General features: G+C 39.7%; 1 protein-coding gene across 4 annotated transcripts in view; it reads right to left on the reverse strand.

Moving 5' to 3' along the window:
* The window catches only part of FAT3 (FAT atypical cadherin 3), a 662,573-nt gene that overhangs the window by 143,320 nt on the left and 497,368 nt on the right, over positions 1-21,885 (reverse strand). The gene's annotated exons all lie outside the window — the stretch shown is intronic.

A 21,885-nucleotide genomic window follows, 5' to 3' on the forward strand; every position in this document is an offset into this window, starting at 1 on the left:
TGCTTGGTCATTTACCTACGATTGTCACTTTTTCACAGGAATCCTGTAGGCATTGCCATTTCTCTTCTGCAGCTGGAGATGGTGAGGCTTAGACGTTAGGAACATTTGCAATGCCACTCAGCCAGAAAGTGACAGAACACGGGTTTGCGCCCAAGTCAGTTTGGCGTGGCAGCATGTGCTCTTTTCCCTACCCTGCGCAGCTCATGGAGAAGCATCTGTTAACCATCTGTTTAAAATTCCCTTCCCACGTGTGCCTTTGGATCAACATCGAGCGCTTCGATGTACTTCTAGGATCAAGCCTCCTTTTCCCCCTTTGATCATAGGGACCACGTTTGGCTCCAGTCTTTTGGCACTTTTCTGTCCTCAATGCTTAGAAACTGCCACTGGGGTGCGGGGTATAGCTGCAACTTCTTTCAGCACCCCAAGACTTCAGAACCTTATTTTGTGCAATTAGATCGTCTCCTACTCTCTTGTTACACGGTTACATCATCAGCTCCTCTCACAAAATTTGTTCTACCCCTTTGCACAAAATTATTCTCCCTGATTGTGGAGATGGGATGGAGGGCCTCGGTGGTCTTGGTTTTTCTCTATGTCTCATTTATTAGGTACTCCATGTTAACCATGTGTAGATATTCTTCCAAATGCTTAACAAATAACTCATGGATCCTTTTATCAGCCTCAGAGTAAAACGCGATTATTATCCTCACATGACAGATTAGAAACAGGGCACAGAAAGGTGAAGCGTAGTAGGATCCAACCTGGCCTGGGGTCTGTGCTCCTAACCATCACATGATGCTACCTTCCATCTAAAGGCTTGCCCTACCCCTTGGGCATGACCACCTTCTCCTTCCTCTGAACACAGTTCAAACCTGTCCTTTCACTGGCCTCAGCACCACAGTTCCACATGCCCTCTGCAGGGATGGCATTTATACAGCATGTGGGCTGTCACTGCTCCATCCTGCCAGCTGCACCTGGAGGCCACAGGAAACATGAACAATTCACTGTTCATTCCGAGGGTGGAATGTGGTCTCAGACTCTTCCGAGATAGAGCCGTCTAGACAGCTGTCACTACCAATCAATCTGCCACTGTCTAGGCATACTTCTTGTTCTAAGTGAAACAGCCCAAATAGCACATATTTTTACATTCATACTGGGGTTGCCTTTATTAAATGAAACGTATAGGAGGCCATTGGCTCGAACTGGACTCCTGCACCAGGATCAACAAACTGAACCAAAATGGAGTCACACATGCTAACTTTCCATGTTACCAATCCAAAGCTAAGTTGTTTATCTGACCTTCATAGAAAACAGGAGAGAGAGAGAGAGAGAACAGCCAAATCCCCATACTGGTCAGGTTTAACTGTCATAATAAGGAGTTCCCTTTGCTTTAACCTTTGTAACTTAGAAACAACCAATCCACTTTCTGTTCTGTATCTGCTTTTCTCAGCCATTTTCTGTGTCTAAAGCCAAGCTCCTCTGCTCAACTCATCAGAACATTCATTCTATTTTATAGAATAATATGTTGCCAGGTTCTAGAATCACAAATAAAAGCCAATTAAAATCTTTAAACTAAATTTATTGTCATTTTGTCTGTAGACACTGCATACCTTCTGCCTATCCCGACCATCCCCTGACTTCTTCCCCAGTACTCTGTGCCTTCCTTCGCTCTGATTCTCCGATTGCTGTGAACTGCTTTAGCACATGATACTCTTCTAAGGTAGAAGACAAATCTCAAAGCACAATTTAAAAAAAAAAAAAAGAGATTTATTTCTCCCTCCCTCTGTCATTATCAAAAGTCTCAGGGCCAAGCTGACAGGTTCTAGGCAAGGAAGAAATCTAAAGATGAAGCCTTTTAAATTAAGGCAGAATATCCAACCACATGCAGCAAGAAAGTTTCCAATGTGCTGCCACATCGACCCTCTCAGCTCCTGGGTGAAAAAATGTGAACTCATCTACATTGGCCACTAAGCTGGTCATCTCTGGCTAGGGTTAGCCTTTCTTTTTACCTAAAGGTATTGTACAAATATTATCATTTTCTACATGTATCCTAATGGGTAAAATGTTAGGATGCCCTGTGATAAATTACTAACATGTTACCCTTCTCTTGGATCTGATTGATTTAAAACAATATATCTGGAGAGGTCACTGGATCCCAGGGGCACACTATCTATGGGCAGGAATTTAGATGTTGCAGCTATTGAAAATTAATTGTAGTGAAGATGCTTATCTATTTTCACTATTTATTTACAAGGCCCTGTAAATCACCACTTACGTGTGCTTGGCTGTCTCCACATAGACAGGAAAATGGATGAAGAGACCCACTTTTGAGTATTTTCCTTCCTCTGTCATAGTCTCACATGTCTGAAAGAATCCCAGGTAAAGGGAAACAGCCTTTCCTTACCTCTGTTGTACTCAGGAAGGCACAAAGTCATCAGATGACTCTGAAGAGTAAATGAGAGCGTAGGTAACATTCTCATTCAATCCATTTGTTTTACAGATGAGGAAACTGAGGTCCAGACAGATATACTTCTTAGCCTAGTATCATCTTATTAGAAATAACCTCAATTTTTCCAAGAGATTAGTTCTAAGCTGGCTTTCATGCCACAAACAAGGCTTGCATTCATAAATTGCCATCTGGGTGTGTGCCTGTTTGTGTGTGTGTATGTGTGTTAACTCAATATTGCAGAAGTTTTAATTTAGGTGTTTTCCAGAATGCTGAGCTCTTAAAAAATAATTAAAACAGAGAAGAACTGCCTTTAAAGTAGATGTAATGTTTGCTCTCCACTTTTTATCTTCAAAATGTTTCATAAACCTTAAATACTTAATCCTTTCAAGATAGTAAAAAGGTTGAAAGAAACTTTATCTCCTCTTTACAGGTGGAGAAATAGAGAAATGACCTTCTCAAAGAATACTCAGGAGCTGTTATAAAGGCTGAGGCTGGAATTCAGACCTTTTTGTCTATGGTCTCAGACTACTGCATTCCTGGGAAGACAAGTGCTTCCTGCCATTTCTGGAAAGAAAAGTATACACAAACAGTAAATTAAAGGGTAGGTCTCAAAGGAAGAGCAACTCTTGAAGATAAACTTTCTGAAAGGTGAAATCACTGAACTAAAATTAACCTGCACTATCACCCATATTTTCCATGGAGAAAAAGCAACAGAGGCAGTATTAAACCATCAGCCCTCAATGTCATCACATGTGGTTTTTCTTATTTGACCTATAATTTGGTATTAAGAAATAAACCAGAGATTGGTAAGTGTTCCAGTCACTCCCTACTCCAGTTTCCTCATTCTGTGCTGCTTTAATACATGTCTCTGCTATTTCCAATCTCAGTAAATCAGTTAGTTCAGGGAAATGTACTTACTATGTTGAATAAACTTGTGGAGTGGTTTATAAGGGAAGGTCTTCATCAGAAATAAGGAAAAGAAAGAATGAGGGTTGAAAGGAAAGAAAGAAAGAAAGGAGAAGAATGGAGAAAGGAAGATAAGGGGAAAGAAAAAGAGAAAAACAGGTTTAAAGAGTGATATGGTTTGGCTTCAAAATGTAAATACCTAATCCTTTCAAGGTAGTAAAAAGGTCGAAAGAAACTGTATCTCCTATTTATAGGTGGAGAAACAGAGAAATGACCTTCTCAAAGAATACTCAGGAGCTGTTATAAAGGCTGAGGTTTGAATGTTTACTCTACCCAAATCTCACCTTGAATTGTAATAATCCCTACATGTCAAGGGTGGTGCCAGGTGGTGGTAAATGAATCATGGCTGCGGTTTTCCTCATACTGTTCTCCTGGTAGTAAATAAGTCTTATAGTATCTGATGGGTTTATAAATGGAAGTTCCCCTGCACAAGCCTCTAGCCTGCTGCCATGGAAGACATGGATTTGCTCCCCATTCACCTTCCACCATGATTGAGAGGCTACTCCAGCCATGTGGAACTGTTGAGTCAATTAAACTTCTTTCCTTTATAAATTACTCAGCCTTTGGTATGTCTTCATTAGCAGCATGAGCACAGACTAATACAATAAATTGGTGCCAGGTAGTGAGGTGCTGCTGTAAAGATACCCGAAAATGTGGAAGTGACTTTGGAATTGGGTAACAGCCAAAAGTTGGAACAGTTTGGAGGGCTCAGAAGAAGATAGGAAAATGTGCGAAAGTTTGGAACTTCCTAGAGACTTGTTGAATGGCTTTGACCAAAATGCTGATCGTGATATGGAAAACAAAGTCCAGGGTGAGGTGGTCTCAGATGGAGATGAGAAACTTATTGGGAACTGGAATAAAGGTAACTTATGCTATGCAAAGAGACTGATGGCCTTTTGCCCCTGTTCTAGATGTCTGTGGAACTTTGAACTTGAGAAAGATGATTTAGGTTATCTGGAAGAAAAAATTTCTAAGCAGTATAATATTCCAGAGGAAGCAGAGCATAAATATTTGGAAAATTTGTAGCCTAACGATGCAATTAAAAAAAAAAAATCCGAATTTTTGGGGAGAAATTCAAGCAGGTTGCATAAGTAATGAACAGCCAAATATTAATCACCAAGACAATGGGAAAATGCCTCCAGGGCATGTCAGAGACCTTCAAGGCAGCCCCTCCCATCACAGGTCTCCTGTAGGCCTAGGAGGAAAAAATGGCACCGTGGGCTGGGCCCAGGACCCTCCTGCTCTATGCAGCCTCAGGACATGGTGCCCTGCATTCCAGTTGCTTCAGCTCCAGCCATGGCCAAAAGGGGTCAACACACAGCTCAGCCCATTGCTTCAGAGGGTGCAAGCCCCAAGCCTTGGCAGCTTATATGTGATGTTGGGCTTGTGGGTACACAGAAATCAAGAATTAAAGTTTAGAAATCTTCATCTAGATTTCAGAGGATGTATGGAAATATCTGGATGTCCAGGCAGAAGCTTGCAGCAGGGACAGGACTCTCATGGAGAGCCTTTGATTTTGATAGGGCAGTTCAGAAGAAAAATGTGTGGTTGGAGCCCCCACACAGAGTACCCACTGGGGCACTGCCTAGTAGAGCTATGAGAAGAGGGCCACCATCCTCCAGACCCCAGAATGGTAGATCCATCAACAGCTTGCACTGTACACTTGGACAAGCTGCAGACACAACGCTAGCCCATGAAAGCAGCCAGGAGGGGGGATATACCCTGCAAAGTCACAGGAGTGGTGCACCCAAGGCCATGGGAGGCCACCTCTTGTATCAGCATGACCTGTATATGAGACATGAAGTCAAAGGAGTTCATTTTGGAACTTTAAGTTTTAATGACAATCCTACTGGATTTTGGACTTGCATGGGGCCTGTAGCCCCCTTTTTTTGGACAATTTCTCCCATTTGAAATGGGTATATTTACCCAATACTTGTATCCCCATTGTATCTGGGAAGTAACTAACTTGCTTTTGATTTTACAGGCACACAGGTGAAGGGACTTGCCTTGTCTTAGATGAGACTTTGGACAGTGGGCTTTTGAGTTAATGCTGAAATGAATTAAGACTTCAGGGGACTGTTAGGAATTTATGACTGGTTTTGAAATATGAGGACATGAGATTTGGGAGAGGCCAGGGGTGGAATGATATGATTTGGCTGTATCTCCACCCAAATCTCATCTTGAATTGTAAAAATCCCCATGTGTCAAGGGCAGGACCAGGTGGAGATAACGGAATCATGGGGGTGGTTCCCCCATACTGTTCTTCCTGGTAGTGAATAAGTTTCATGGAATCTGATGGTTTTATAAATGAGAGTTCCCCTGCACAAGCCTCTTGCCTGCCACCATGTAAGACATGGCTTTGTTCCTCATTTGCCTTCAACCATGATTGTGAGACCTTCCCAGCCACTTGGAACTGTGAGTTAATTAAAGCTCTTTTCTTTATAAATTACCAAGCCTTAGTTATGTCTTTATTAGCAGCATGAAAACAGGCTAATACAAAGAGTTTTCTTTGAACTGTTTTTAAGAACTTACATTTTGCCTAAAAAAGTTGTGCTTTTAGGAAAGACTACTTGAAAATGCTCAAACTGAAGATGCTCTGATTCATGGAACCAAGGAAACCGAGGCCTTGGGGCTAGTGAATCGCATTACACATTTTGGTGAACTTTCTCTTTGTCCAAAGATGTTGCATTATTGGGGAGAAAATCAGCTCATAGTCCATTTTTTCCAAGTACCCGTGGTCTGCCTTCTGCAGGACACTGATTCCTACAAGTGTGTGACCCACTCTAGGGCCCACCATAGGGCTATTGCATAGTTGGTTCTCAATAAATATTTGTTGGTTGAATGCATGCAGGCATGACTTTTGCATTTCAGGACAATGAAAATGTCTTTTCTTCCCTGTGTTCAGACCCAACAACTGCTAAATGGCAGCTTTTTTAGAAAGATCTTTGACCAATTCACTTTGGCAGCAGCTGCTGATATTACAGCTTTGTCCAAATCTTTTCTTTGCATTTCAGGAAATATAGTATTTCCTAGCCTGACATCTCTTAAAGACTTTTTTTTTTTTCCCTGCAGAGAGGTATGCATCAGCTACTAATCTCATCACATTTCCATTTCCTTCCAGGCTCATCTGCTCATCATTTTCTATTCATAAAACTTGCTTGATTCTAATCTTCCCTATCAGCAGGAACTAAACACCTCCTCAAAGTTTCTTTAGCACAATGGTGATTACCACCCATGTGCTCACTCCCCCTTTCAAACAGATGGGTCCAATCCATGTGTTCACATGTGGGCCATTAAGAAACTTCTGCCATGAACGAAGATGTGACATCATATTAGCCTCAGGTCTAAATCCCTCTGTACTATTTCACAACTCCCCTGACATCGAGGCCTTAGTCGATATCCTGTTCCACATTTCCTTTGCCATGAAACAGAATTCACCAGATATAAATTACAACAGAAAGTATACATTGGTAGCTTCCCTTCTATTTCATAGTGCTGAACTTCATGCTTTAAGTTACTTTTGTCTTGGCAGATTCTCATGCTTTAGCTCCACTGATGATGCTGTTTGGATTTAAGCACTAATTCTTCCAGGCACCAGATTTTTGGCTTTTCTTTCCACAGTAAAGGTTTAATGCAAAAATAAGGACACAGCTCTAATTACTAGCTGAGCAAACACTGCTTTCTCCTCTCAGCAATTCAACACGGGTTTCTGGGCGATTTAGCAGGTAATTTAACACCTTGCTTACCTAAACATATGAATTTTAAATTCATCAACTTAAAGAAATTAGGCTGATGTATATGTATAATTTAGACTAAGGTAGAGATCATGAACTGGTGGCCCAGAGATATGCTTTCTTTTATTTTGGCCCATATAGTGTATTGTAAACATTTCTGCCAACATTTAAAATGAGAGAGATTTCACATAAAAATTCAAATTCCTAGCTTCTCCTAAATAATAATAATAATAATAATAAAAAATACTGGCACACCAGTCTCTATTGTTTCCCTAACACTACAACATCAGTTATCATGCACCATCACTGTTGTGCAGAAGCTTTTCTTAGAAAAGTACTTCTCACTGCTCATGTTCCTATAAATAATGGTTATAAAATATAAATGGAGAACACTGCACGTTCAGACAAATGAAGAGAGTATATTTCTCATTGTAAACAAAAACATTTAATATATAAATGGCCTGCTACAGAATCACTCATTTATGATGCCTGATTCTGTGGCATCTGAGTTTGCAACCCTTGGTCTGAGGCCTTGATAACAATCGTTCTGCAATGACAGTATGTATACTTTAATGTGTGGTAAAGATAAAACTGTAACTCTTAGAAGAGACCATTCAGATCAGCAGAGTTGTACATTCATCATTTTTTCTCTAGGTATTATGATTTCAGATACTATAATTTTATGAGAATTAAAAGCAATTAGATTAAAAAAAAATAAGACATCTTTAGCCACACCATAGTTTAGAACAAAACTGTGAGTCATCTCGGACAATTCTCTTGCTCCTCCCAACATCTCATCAGTCATTGACTAGGGATATAGCTGGCTGGGAATTAGATATTGGCAGTCTCTCAGTCACTTTCTATTGCATATAACATAGTACCTGAAATTGGGAATTTATAAAGAAAGGAAACTCATTTCTTACAGATATGGGGGCTGAGAAGTCCAAGGTTGAAGGATGCATCTGGTGGGAGCCTTCTTCCTGGTGGGGACTCTGGAGAGTCCTCAGGCGGTGCAGGGTATCACACAGCAAGGGGGCCGAGTGTACTAACTTGCTAGCTCAGGTCTCTCTTCCACTTGTAAAACTCCCAGTTCCCCTGTTATGATAATCCATTAATCTATGAACCCAATAAATCCATTCATAGCAGAGCCCTCATGATCCAATCATCTCTTCAAGGCCCCGTCACCCAATACTGCCACATGGGGATTAAAGTTCCAACATGAGTTTTGAAGGAGGCAAATTTTCAAGCCATGACAAGCTGCCCTTCCCAGGACAAATGTGGCTCTGTGCCTGGATGCACAGCTTGGGAACAATGAACGAGGGCTGAATTCAGTGCCCTGGAGCTCTCTTGGCTAGGTGTCCCTGCATAGGGCACAACCTCTACAGCTATAACAATGCCCCTAAAGTTCTGTCTCTTAAATATCAGTTATACTCCTTGGCCCCTTCTCTACCCTTGGTGCCAAGCTCTCATTATCTCATGCCTAAACCATTGCATCTGTCTTCAACTTGGTCTCCCTGACTCCAATACTGCCTCACCCAATGCCATTCTCTAGAAGACCGAAATTCCAAGCATGTCTATCTCCTGCTGAAAGGTCTTTACTGGCTCCTTATTGCTTCAGCAGATTTCGTAAATGGTGTCATGGAGAACACTAAGCCTACAAGGTGCTCGCCTTAAGAGGGGCCAGGATCCTAGAAGTTTGAAGAACATTATAAACCCCTCTTGGAGCTTTACGATGCACATGGCCGGAGGAAAGATCAAGGGAGTTTAAGCAAAAGAAACAGTTTAGCCATTTAAACCAGTGTTTCCAAAACGTATTTGATGGCAGAATTCTGAGTGGTACTTATTAACACCCTTAGGTCTGATATTTTAAGGAACATACTTTAAGAAGTGCTTACTTACAGGATATAGTCAACACTCTTCAGTATTAATATACAAGATCTTATAATATTGACACCATCTATCCACTGGGCTATTCTTAGCCTCCAGTTTCTACCTCCCCTACACCTAGATTTTTAATCACACAATCAGATCACTTAATTCAACATAAATTTACCGTGCCTGCAATGTGCAATGTTATAGACACTGGGTGTCTTAATCTGATTTGTGTTGCTATAACAGAATATCTGAGACTAAGAAATTGATACACAATAGAAGATTTTTTGGCTCACACTTCTGGAGCCTTGGAAGTCCAACATGAAGTTGCCATCATGTGGCCAGGGCCTTCTTGCTGTATCTTTCCATGGTGGAAGGTAGAAAGAAAAGAGCAAGAGAGGAAGAAGGCATAGCATATCCTTTTTATCCAGAACCCACTCTTCAGATAAGAGCCTCAGTCCATTCAGGAAACAGCCCTCTAACCTAATCACCTCTTAAAGGTTCTGCCTCCAGACATAGTTGCATTGGGGATTGTTTCCAACACATGAACTCTGGGGAACACATCCAAACCACAGCACTGGGTAAACAGTGGTAAGCGATATGGGCTCCTTTCCCTCAGGGAGCTCACAGTCTATTTGTTCTTCCAACGTGGAACATGTACTCCCAAGGCCCTTGCTGCTTTGACTGGGGTTCCCACTGCATGGAATTCCTCTTACTCCCTATTCTTGTAGTCCTTACAAATCCTCTGAGGCCCATTCAACTGTCTGTCCCTTTATGATGCATTCTCAGAGACCACATTCAGACAGAATTACTCCTTTGTATGTTTCACTTAAGTTTGTTTAGATGCTAACATGTCTCTAGTTCCATATTTAATTGTTACATATCTGTCCTCTTTAACACCCCTGCATTCAGTTAGCGTGTAAGCTCTCTAGGGGATAAGACAGTGTCATATCATCCATTGTACTGGCAGCATCCAGCAAATGTCCTGACACGTAACAGATGCTGAACTAACATCAGTTCCTTCTGGTTTTCATGAGCGGCATCAGGAACTAGGCCCTGCATTGGTGAAGAAATTATCCTGTTTTGTTTTCCTACTTCTAATAGCATGTTGTTTTAATTTTGAGTTGGATCTTTGATTGTTAATAAATTAGGTAGATATCCTGTTGGTTGGAAACAAACATTATTCATTATCCTATTAACAGAGCTATTAAAAACCCTGTGTATTCTTGTATTCATCACACAACAGGTAGTGTTTGTTCTTTACACATAATAAAATTCAAGTCCCTGGAGAAATGTGTCTCAGGATACAGCTACTAACACAGAAAGATGGTTCATCTGGGATAAAGTATTTTAATTACTTCCAGAAGATGAAAGGGAGTATATGTAAATTTTAAATAAAGATCAAGTCAGTAGACTTAAATAGATTGAGACAGATAAATTCAAAGTGAACATTATTATTAACTAATATTTAGGAAGTATTTTTCATGTGCGTGTATTCAGCACATTTATTATATGTATATTTACATTTACCAGTTCTTGCTTTCCAGGAAATGTGAGACACGCATGTTTAGTCCCAGGTCTAAATGATGTTCCTCTTCTGTGTTCCTTCATAATTTATGCTCATTTCCACCAAATCACCTATGCGCCCATATTAAACTGTCTTGTCTATCTCTCCTAAAAGTATGTATGTGGCCAGGTGTGGTAGTTCATGCCTATAATCCCAGAATTTTGTGAGGTGGTAGTGGGAGGATTGTCTGAACCCAGGAGTTCAAGATAAGCTTGGGGAACATGGTGAAATTCTGTCTCTATGAAAATTAAAAAATTAACCGGACATAGTGGTGTGCACCTTTGGTCCCAGTTACTAGTGAGGCTAAGGTGGAACAGTTAATTGAGCATAGGCGGTCCAGGCTGCAGTGAGCCATGATATGTGCCACTGCACTCCAGTTTGAGCGTCAGAGTGAGACTTTGTCTGAAAAAAAAGTGTATCTCTGAGTTCTCAGAGGGCAGATACTATATCTGTCTTTTTTCTATTCCTGGTGCCTAGGGCAGGATAAGTAAGGGAAATGTATGGAAAGGGTAAATTGCCAAAGACAGGAAAACTCAGACATGAAAAACATTAGCAGAGAAATAAGTGAATGTATCCAGAAAATAAAATCAATCACAAATGCAAAATATAAAAGTGACCAATCAAATGAAAAGTCTGGAAATGTTACTACTGTAGTAAAGAATGTTTAAAGAAAACCATGAGTGTTCTAATATCTCTTTTGTTATAACTTCTTGAAATTTAAAAATGCTTTTTAAGCGCTTACATGATTTTAAAAATCTACTTTCCCTGAGATAAGGGGAAAAAGCAATTATCTTTTGACCATGAAATCACATGGATTCAGAAATCCAATAACTTAAGAGAATGAATACTCTCCTAAAAGAATACTTTTTTTAAAGCCTAAAACTTCCACCCCACTCCCAGTGGACATTCATCTGCTTAAGTTCCATTTAAGGGCTCCAATGATTCTTCACTTTTGCTTTTCAACAGGGGAGGGAGACAGCTAAGGAAGAACATTCTCATCATTCCACCCCAGTTCCACCCCAGGCAGCCCCTATCATGAGGCCTAAGTAATGTGAAAACAGTGGCTGGTAAACTTTCTGCAGATGTCAAAAGCCAACTAGATTATATGTGTTAAATCATGAAAGATAAAGGAGAGTCACACTGCCTCAGGAGTCAATTAAAAATGTATAACTCAGTTGTGTATCTGTAAATTCTGGAAATAGTCTTTTTGCCCAGCCAAAAACATTGAAAAGGCATTGGAAAAGAAAGAGTTCCAATAAGTACTCAGTTGTTTGGCTGAGTGACAACAGTATACAAGTAGTTATTACAGATGATGATTTACAATCTTGGACATTACTCTCAGAGTGTTATTACGATGATCAAAGTTAACTCCCTACTAGAAGCTAATTAATTCAGGCCAGAGTCATCTTGTGCTTAATACATATATCCTCACCATTCATTTTGTGAAAGCAGGGCATGACATTGCCAAAATAGTTGTACTTTCTCCCAAAAATGTTCTCAGATGATGAGGCCCACAAGTACCTATGGGTGGAAGGTCCTGAGGTTTCTGGTGGACAGCACTGGAGAAAAGTGAGGAATGAATAATGTATGTTTCTTTGTAAGAACTTAATTTAGCGGTGAGCCAAAGCTGTATCTATTTTATGGCAAAAGCATTTTGGGAGAAATACTCCCAAACGATGTTTTAGAGTGTGTGAAAGGCAGCAGAGATTGCCAAGCATGTGGAGAGTTTAACACCACAGTGCACACTCACGGAAGGTTATTTGCTCCAACTGTCCTGAAAAATCTCATTCTACACTTAAACATGTAACTTTGTGAATAAGCATCTTTATTCTCCTTCTGGCTTTGTCAAAAGAGTATGTCAGGGTTTTTAATATCCAGTCAAAGTAGGAAGAAATAATTCACCAAAATATATAGAGAATGTTCTGGGAAGTCTTGCAGTATAACAGTAAGAGGAACCAGTTTATGAAACTTCCATATCAATTAGAATTTTGCTACATTGGCCGGGCGCAGTGGCTCACGCCTGTAATCCCAGCACTTTGGGAGGCCGAGGCGGGTGGATCACGAGGTCAAGAGCTCGAGACCATCCTGGTCAACATGGTGAAACCCCGTCTCTACTAAAAATACAAAAATTAGCTGGGCATGGTGGCGCGTGCCTGTAATCCCAGCTACTCAGGAGGCTGAGGCAGGAGAATTGCCTGAACCCAGGAGGCGGAGTTTGCGGTGAGCCGAGATCACGCCATTGCACTCCAGCCTGGGTAACAAGAGCAAAACTCCGTCTCAAACAAACCAAAAAGAATTTTGCTACATTGAAAAATCCATCAGAAAACTTATGATAAAAATGATTCTTGGATAGGCTTTAAGGCAATAGGGATATCTGTTAATCATAAAGAGTTATTTGTTTGCATGCTTCAATTGATAGGACCATTACTATAACATGTAGGCTCACAGTCTTCTCTGGAAATCTCTAGAAATTATAAAAAAACAAAAAGATTACATAAGGTAAAAGGTCATTGCATCACCAGCAACTAAAGGCTTCTTGGTAAAGATGTATGGGTACTGTCCAAGTTCTGATCCCTTTGGTTTTGAAATCTGATGATCAGAGTCCTAAGACACATCACTGCAATCCAGGAAGGCTTAATGTGAAACCCATATGTCCTCTTACGTAGCTTCTCCTTAGACAGACTTAGGATCCCCAGGTTGGCCCAAGTCTCAGTGCTCTATATTGGTGCCTTTGAGTTTGTGGGTCTCCTGCCAGGGTAATTTATTATTGAAAACTAAGAGTGACAGGGACTCATCACGTTCTGAGTCTTCAGTAGCAACAATAATATTGAGGCCCCCTCATTCATACTACTTCCAAGCACTTTAATATCTGTGATCACATTTGATTCTCCCAACAACTTGACTAGGAAAATTGGTCAAGCAACATTAACCCCACCTGTTAACGGATAAAAAATCCAGCAAGAACAAAAGCTTTGCCCAAAGTCACTCGCCTTGTAGGTGACAGCACACCATACAATACTTAGCACGTTGTGAAATACAGGTGGATACCACAACATTCCAGGGACTTAAATGGCATCAGTTCAAATTTACATACTATTCTAGCAAAAATTAACTAAACATATTTGTTGAATAAGTGGGGAAGTAGCTCGTCTTCATCAAAGAATTGTATTGTTTATATCAGAATACTCTGAATTCATGATTCCTGATCTGTACTATGTACTATGTATTCAGTAATTACTCCTTGAGGACCCACAATGCAAAAGCACTGTGGAGAGAGATGACGATGAACAGAAACATGGTCCTTGCTCCATAGGAGCTTCCCTTCTGGAGATGACAGCCATGGCTACAAATCACAAAGCTCTGTATGTAGGCTGTGTGCAAAAGCAGTCAGGCTAAAATTTCCCAGTGGGATCATCAATGCTCTGGTACCATTTTAAATGTTACTCTAGTATCTTGGGGAACCTCGTGCTTTAAATAAATGCCCTTTGCTTTTGGGGAATTAAATGTCCCCACAGTAAAAATCTATATTATTGAGTTCTCTTCTCATAAGGTGATTATGGAATTCTTCCTCATAAAATGGGGTGTTTTAAATCTATCTGGAGTGATGAGGTATTTGTATTATTTCAGAGGGTTTCCTAGAGAAATTCTCAATGTCCTGCTTAACCTTAAGACCTGTACTTCTTATGAAATGCTGTAGAAGAAAAGATTACAAGTTTTACACATCCTTTTGAAATGTAAGAAGTAAAGGTTAATAGGAGAGTAAGTTTATTTGCCCCAATTCTCCCTACCACCCTGATGCACTGTCTCAATGTGAACAATAAAAAATCAGCAGCTCTATTTGCTTCTGGTAGCTTTTTTGAAACAAGCAGGGAGCCCGATTCTGTGAGGCCCTATTCCAAGGACAGCAGGGAGGATGTATGAGCCTTCTTGCTAACACTGTCACACAACGGAACAATTCTTGACACTGTATGGCTCCTGGGCTTCTGTTACATGAGTAATACATTTTCTGAACTAAAACAATGTTCATTCTTCCCAAATTACAGTAATTAATTCCACTGAATTAAAAAAAATAACTCAAACACATGGAAAATTCTGACAGCCTATTTTTAGTAATTCTATGTAAAAATTAAACAAGCTTGATTCTTATCTAATGGCTATGTCATCAATTTTTGTAATCCACATGACTTTGTGTGTTTCTTTATGAATAAACACACACACACACTATTTCTCTCATACACACATGCATACACACACACATACATACACAGTGATGTATATACAGACACGCACCTTTTAACTGTGGTTTAGGAAGACACTCTGGGCGAGATTTTTAACCAGTCTTTGAATTGCTGCAGATAGGGATTAGGATCCAATTACTTGCATCTGACAACACCACATTATAATAGAACAAAATTCTCTTTGCTATTCCTTAGACCCTAAGTACCATGGCTACCCACAGAGTCCCCGATCATAAGGAGAGGACCCCAGATGAATGGAAATCAGAGACAAAAATCAAGAGTTGGTATATCCTCCATTACACAGTGCAATCAGGAGACCAACAGATTACTTGAAATTCCAATTTCCTCCCCCTCTGCTGAGAGTATACTTCATCTTCTGCTTTTCCAAACATTTTGAATTGTGACCGAGGATTTTGTAAGATACTACTATTTCAGTCTTCTGAAATTCGCAATTAAATACACTCTAAATAGATGTCACCTTGCCACCTTTTTGGAAAGGTATAAGAGAAAAAAAATTAGCTATCACAGGAAAATAATTCATAGTTAAGGCTATTTCTTCTCTCTTAACCACATTCTGTTGTCTCTTCATGGCAACAAATGTCTATAATCAGAGTCTGGTTCCAGCTTTCTAAAGACATCAGTGAGATGGGCAAGGATGGGAAGATCGTATCTCTTTTTACACATATAAAAGGAAAAAAATAAAAGACCACCCTAGAAGTGACTAAAATTACATCTGAGAGATCTTTTAAATAAATGAATCAAATTCTCACTTTATTGCCCAGATATGAGGAATCCTTCATTTTCAAAAGAGTATAGGTGTTGTTGTATTTATGACTTTCTTCCTAAAGATGAAATTTCTACAGTATCAGTAGCTAATGAGGCCTGATAACTTTCTGGAGAAACTGAAAGGACAATGCTAATGGCCTGGGGTTCACAGAGAAGGTATAGATCCATTACAACTAATTTATTTTCCAGCAGTTTTGTATGTGTCTGATCAGACACCTCAAGGGTCAACTGCCATGACTTATTTTTCATTACTTAACAATTCTGTCCCCAAATGCCATTCTTCTACTCAATTTCACTCTTTTGCAGCGTAATTGGGTATTACTAGATCAATGGGAATCATTTTCATGGTTATCTGAACATGGTTTGTGGTCTGGGGTGAAGAATTATGGCTTGCTCTGCAAAGGTGCACATTTGGGCTTGGTGAGCATCTTGCAAGGCTGGGGTCAGGAATGTCATGATCCTCATCATTTCCCAAAGCTGGAGGAATGTGGCCTACCTCAACTTGAACCCTCTGCTGGTGACTCTCACGTGCCAGCTCCAGATATAAAATGTCTGTGTCAGCACCACAGTTTGGTTGCCAAGAATGAGACTTCTCTATGATCTGAAAGAATAACTTAGCTCCCAAGAGGGAACTGTGCAGAAACTTGAGAAGGATCAGGCAATGCCTTCAAGGAGCCGTCTTCACAACAGTAGAGAGTAAGAGAAAAACATTGCTTCTGGATCAGACAGGTTTGCCATAAGAAGTCTGGTTTTCCATTGCTTCTGGGCTGTACAACCTTGGGTAAATTTAGATTATGTCTCAATGTCCATATTTGTTACATGGGAATAGCAATATCTACTTCACAGAGATTTTACTAGAATTAAATGAAATAACATATCAATTATTCAACAAACATTTATAGAGAACCCACTACTGTCCAGATACTAGGTAAAGCACTAGAGGTTAGGCACTGAGGATACAAAAATAAATTACTCCACCCCATCTTCCAGGGGCTTTGAATGTAGTATGTAACAGTCCAACACAGTGCTTTGTGTATAGCCAATGTAGGTTTTAAATGTAGGTTTATGGTTTTACTAAATCATTGTAAATTAATTTTTCTTTTAAACTGTTAACACATTCATAGAAATAGAGCACTAACTGCTATCATTAATTTCTTTCTTTCTTTCTATCTATCTATCCATCCAACCATCTATCTACCTATCTATCTATGCTCATCCAGCCATTCTTCTAGTCATTCATTTGTGAATAGTTTTTGCCCATCAGCTTAACACATCTACAGCTGGTATGAACAAAAAATTTAGTATTCAGTAGACGTCTGGAATGGCTGAAGATTTGAAAGCAAAAGCTGTGTAAGTAATGATTTTTATGATGCTAGTCTCATGGAACGGTCTTAATGCAAATGACTTTGTCCGAAGACAGTGAGAACCTCTTCCAGGAAAGACCCTTATGTGAACTGCCATGATTATTCTCTGAAAACTCCAATTCAGCATTGCAATCATGAAAATGGCTATGATTAGCCCCCTAGTGACCTGAGAGTGTTAATGCCACTTCCCAAAGTGTCAAGCAAACAATCAAGAAGAGCATGGTGCTGGAAAAATCAGGCTTGTCATTCAGCACAAGAAGGTTTCAGATATGCATGCCCTAAGTCAGACATGACATGCTCAAACGCCACTGGGAGTTCCTGCAGGGAGGTGTTGTAGAATCCTCCTGGCCTGTTTATTATCACATTTAATTAGCCACCAAGTTCTGTTAATTCTACCACCTAGATGTATCTAAAATCTACCTTCTATTCTCCATCCCCTACCTTAGTTCAGATCCCCATTCATTCTTACCTAGACCTGAGCTACAGCCTCCTGATTGGTCTCCTTTCATTTGACCTTGCTCTTTTTGCACGCTCAGGGGTCATTTTGTAAAGAAAATATGATTATTTGTTTGCCAACATTTTCAGCATGATCTCTTAGCAAACATGCATGCTGTGCCTACTCTTCCTGTCTTTGTGGTTTTGTTACACACACCTTGTTCCCTCTCTCTGGAATATATACATTGTTCCTTTTTCTTCCTGATGACCTGGCAAATGTCTACTTTTGTTCTTCTTCATTTTTCAGTACTTATAATGTTCCAAGAAATAAGAACATTGCTTTTTAAAAAAAATGAATTGACTTTATTTTCTAGTGCCTTATTATTATGATAACCAACTGAAATTATCTCATTTAACTTCCAGAGTAAATGTTACTTAGACTTTAGGGTTCAGTTAAAATGCCATTATATTGCAATTTTTAAAAATCCTACTGCCCTGGACAAGGTCAGCCTCTGCTTCTTCTAGTGCTTAACAGCCTTTGGCATAGACTTTTATGTAATCCCTTCTCTACATTCCTTGTGCTTGTTTGCTGGACTTGCAACAAAAAGAACTTGCTGTATCCTTAGTACCTAAGCCAGTGCTGGATACATATTAGGTACTCAAACATGTGGTATCCCACTGACACAGGGGACACAAATGGAACCACAGCTTGCTTCTCTCTCCCTTCCAGAGATAATCCTTTTTCCAGAAGAAGCAGGTAGACTTCCATAGGCAGGGTCTGGTTATTAAGAACTCTTACCATAATTAATCCAGTAATGTACTCCCCTGTATTAAAACATCAGATACTCTGACAGTGCTTTGGAGACATGAACACTTCATGTAACTTCCAAAGGTACCAATTTATCACAAAAGAATTATTGGGGATCCAGAGCTTTCTGGCATATTAGGTAATAGCACATATTAAACAGATGCTTTGCAGCAAAGGAAAGTATTCTTAAAAACACTGCTCTGTTCATCAATTTTCTAACTAAATCTCCTAATTAACATTGGAAAACCTTTCAAAAATAGATATAAAGAATATCAAGAAGCATGTATGTATCCCTACATAGTCATCTCTATTGTGAGGATTCCCAAATCTGTACCTATAGCTTCAGTTTCCTGCACAAGCTTTTACCCCATATATCCAATGTCTTAATGGGAAGTTTCACTTTTTTGGCTCCCTTGCAGCTAAAACATAACGTGCCAAACTCAACTCATAGCTTCTCTCTCAAACCACATCTGCCTTTCAACCTAGGGACCACCATGCTTTTATTTACCTAAGTTTATAGCGCTGTGGGCTCCACCCTCTCTGTCTCATACTGATGGTTCTTCTCAAAAGACTCTTGTCCATCTCTTTACGTATGTTTCCATTGTTCTCTCCTAGACCTGGATCCTACAGTTTGATAACAAAGTCACAATCTCACATCTGGTATTCAAGCCTTAAGTCTATTCCTCATCTAGGACATTGTACACGTATTGCTAAAACAATCTATCATTTTGTAGATAAGAGACCACCAAGACTACCAAATTCCTTCACAGTGTTGCTTCATATTACCTATTCAAATTGATTTCCTAAACTTTCATGTACAAGTCTTCTGCTAGAAACACCAGAATGTGCCCAGTTTACTTGAGTCTTCCCCCAAACCTTCCAGAATGCAGAATTGGTTTATTTATATATTAAGTGGGTTACTGAGCCTGTTTCTTCCAGTGGCTCCCAAGTTGCATCCACGCTCTCTAATAAGGCACACATAGCCTGCTGATATCCAGCCTTGTGCCCCAGTCTTTACTACCCTTGTGTCCCACTGTCCCTGTCCCCTCTATTCCACGCCTTTCCTCTCTAGGCTCTAGTCAGCTACTTACCCCTCAGTAAGCTGGCTGTTCCTACGCCTGGAACACTCCGTGTGGTGAATTCTCTTCCTGGGTCTAACTTCCAATTTTTTTTAACATCTAACTCAGTGGTTATCCCTCAGGGAAGTGGTCTTTCATCACCTCTCCACCCTCCAAGTCAAGCACACCTGCTCTGTGATCTCTCCCAAAGCACTTATCAAACTGCCCCTTAGAAGACAGGGGTGGAGGTCATTTGTATTTGTATCCCCAATGCTTAGCCCCTAGTGCTTAACCTAGTATCTGGAAAGTAGTGGGTTCTCCATAAATGTTTGTTGAATAATTAATATGTTATTTCATTTAATTCTAGTAAAATCTCTGTGAGGTAGATATTGCCATTCCAACGTAACAAACATGGACACTGAGACATAATTTGAATTTACCCAAGGTTGTACAGCTCAGAAGCAATGGAGAAACCAGGATTCTCATGGAAAACCCATCTGATCCAGAAGCAGTGTTTTTCTCTTACTCTCCACTGTTGTGAAGATGATTTGTTACAAAGAGGTTTGTTTATTGTCAGTTTTTTTCAACTTATTAAACCATTAGTACATTGAGAGTATAAGCAATATTTTACTGATCTTTGTGTCCCTAGCCACAGAGCAGGCACTCAAAACATGCTTACTGGATTAATGAATAGGTGAGTGAGTGAGTAATGGATGAAAAAATGCCTGTTCAAATCTCATCCTACTTCCAGGGGCAGTGGTTGTTATTTCACCTCTAGCAGCTTCTATGTTTGATCTTTCTATAAATAGATTCTAATAGCATTCAGCCACTCTCTGTATTATAATTAAATTATACATTGTTTTTGGTCTTGTTTGCTTCCTTGCTCCTTAAACTTTTCTGTCAATGCTACCAGTACCCAGCATAAGAAACAATTAGTAAATTGCTATGAGTAAATTAGTAAATTAAATAAGCAATATATATATCCCGATGGCAAAAATAAAACCAGTAGAAAAAGTAAAACAAAAGTTAGAAGACAGAGTAAATCTGAGGAAGGTGACAAGAAACTATAGGCAATTGGAATATGATCTATAACTGAACATGAAACTCTGAACAATTAAAGTCATTCATTCAACAAACATTTATTAAGCAATTTATATGTGTTCTCATTATGCTAGGTATTGGCATTATGGCACAATATAATTTATTGAGGACACCAAAGCACTTCCTTTAAGTTACTTAAAAAAAAAAACCGTTGTATTAGAGATATAAAGAGAGGATACAGATGAAGGCACAATCAACTGCAATTGTGCCCTCGGTGGGGGTCTTCTGACTGCCTTAAGGACTTTTTTTTCAAAAGAATGAATCTAAGGCCTTACAGAAATCATTCAGCCACCAGAGAGTAGACACTATCATTATCCTAGACTTGAGATGGTATGAAATCTATTTGCTATGCAAAGGTCACCAAGAAAAACTGAGGATGGAACCTGGATCACTGGAATGATGCTGCCACTCCTCGTTTAAGTGCATATTTTATAAAGTCTGTATCTCTGTGGTCTTCAGGGGAGCTGAACATCTATAAGATGGAACTGAAAGATGGGTGCTGTTGATCTAGGCCAGAGTTTCTCAACAAGGGCAGTATTGAACATTTAGGGTCACATAATTTTGGCTGTGGGGGCTGTCCTGTGCACTGTAGGATGGCTGACAGCACACTTGCCTCTACCGACTAGGTACCTGCTCTCTGCTATTCTGACAACCAAATACTGTCTCCAGACATTTCCAAATGTCCCCTGGGGGTAAAACCGGCACCTGTAATGAACAAATGATTTATTCAAGGCTTCAAAAATATTACAGGTTTGAGAGCAACTGGAAAGCAAAACATCAATGAATTTCCTTATATACATTCCCATATTCGATGGCAAAATGCCGAGTTTTAGAAAGAGGATAAAGCGGTGGACTGAAGGTCATTCTAATGGCACCATAAATATTGTAAAAGATTTTGCTTCAACAAATGCAAGTTGGTAGGTGAGGGGGTGGGTGATAGGGAAGACAACTCAAAATCATTCATAATCAAGGGTCAGCTATCATGGGAAGGGCCTGTTCTGCTCATTTTAAAGAAACTGCGTTAGCTCTTAGGCATAAGAAGACCTATGATAAAGGCAGGAGGATGAAAAAATATTTTTAAAAACTACACAATTAAAAATAGTCATATTTGAGATGTGAAAGGAATATTCTCAAGACGTAAATGGGCATTTCTCAGAAATTACTAGAAATAACAGATTGTGGAACTAAGCAGAATTTTTACACATGTTAAAAACACATTAATAAACAGGTTTGAAAATTTCTAGGAATCCCACATGGACACTAGGGTTGGATGAGCAAAATTGTCTTTTTGCACAAATTCAAAAGCAGGCAAACATATATTTGATAACCAGTATCATCAACTTCACAGTAACTTAAATTCTGTATAAACCAATAGACTTGGAGTCAAGACAAAAAGAACTATGGTTCTGTTCCTTTCCTTGCTCCATCGGCCTGGGGACTGGATCCCTCTAAAGCTCACATCCTCACCTTCCAAAAGGACAAATAGTGTCAACCTCATGGAGCTGCAAAT

This window comes from Sapajus apella, unplaced genomic scaffold, assembly GCF_009761245.1.
Source record: "Sapajus apella isolate SASKATOON/1434 unplaced genomic scaffold, GSC_monkey_1.0 scaffold34, whole genome shotgun sequence".
Lineage (NCBI taxonomy): Eukaryota > Metazoa > Chordata > Mammalia > Primates > Cebidae > Sapajus > Sapajus apella.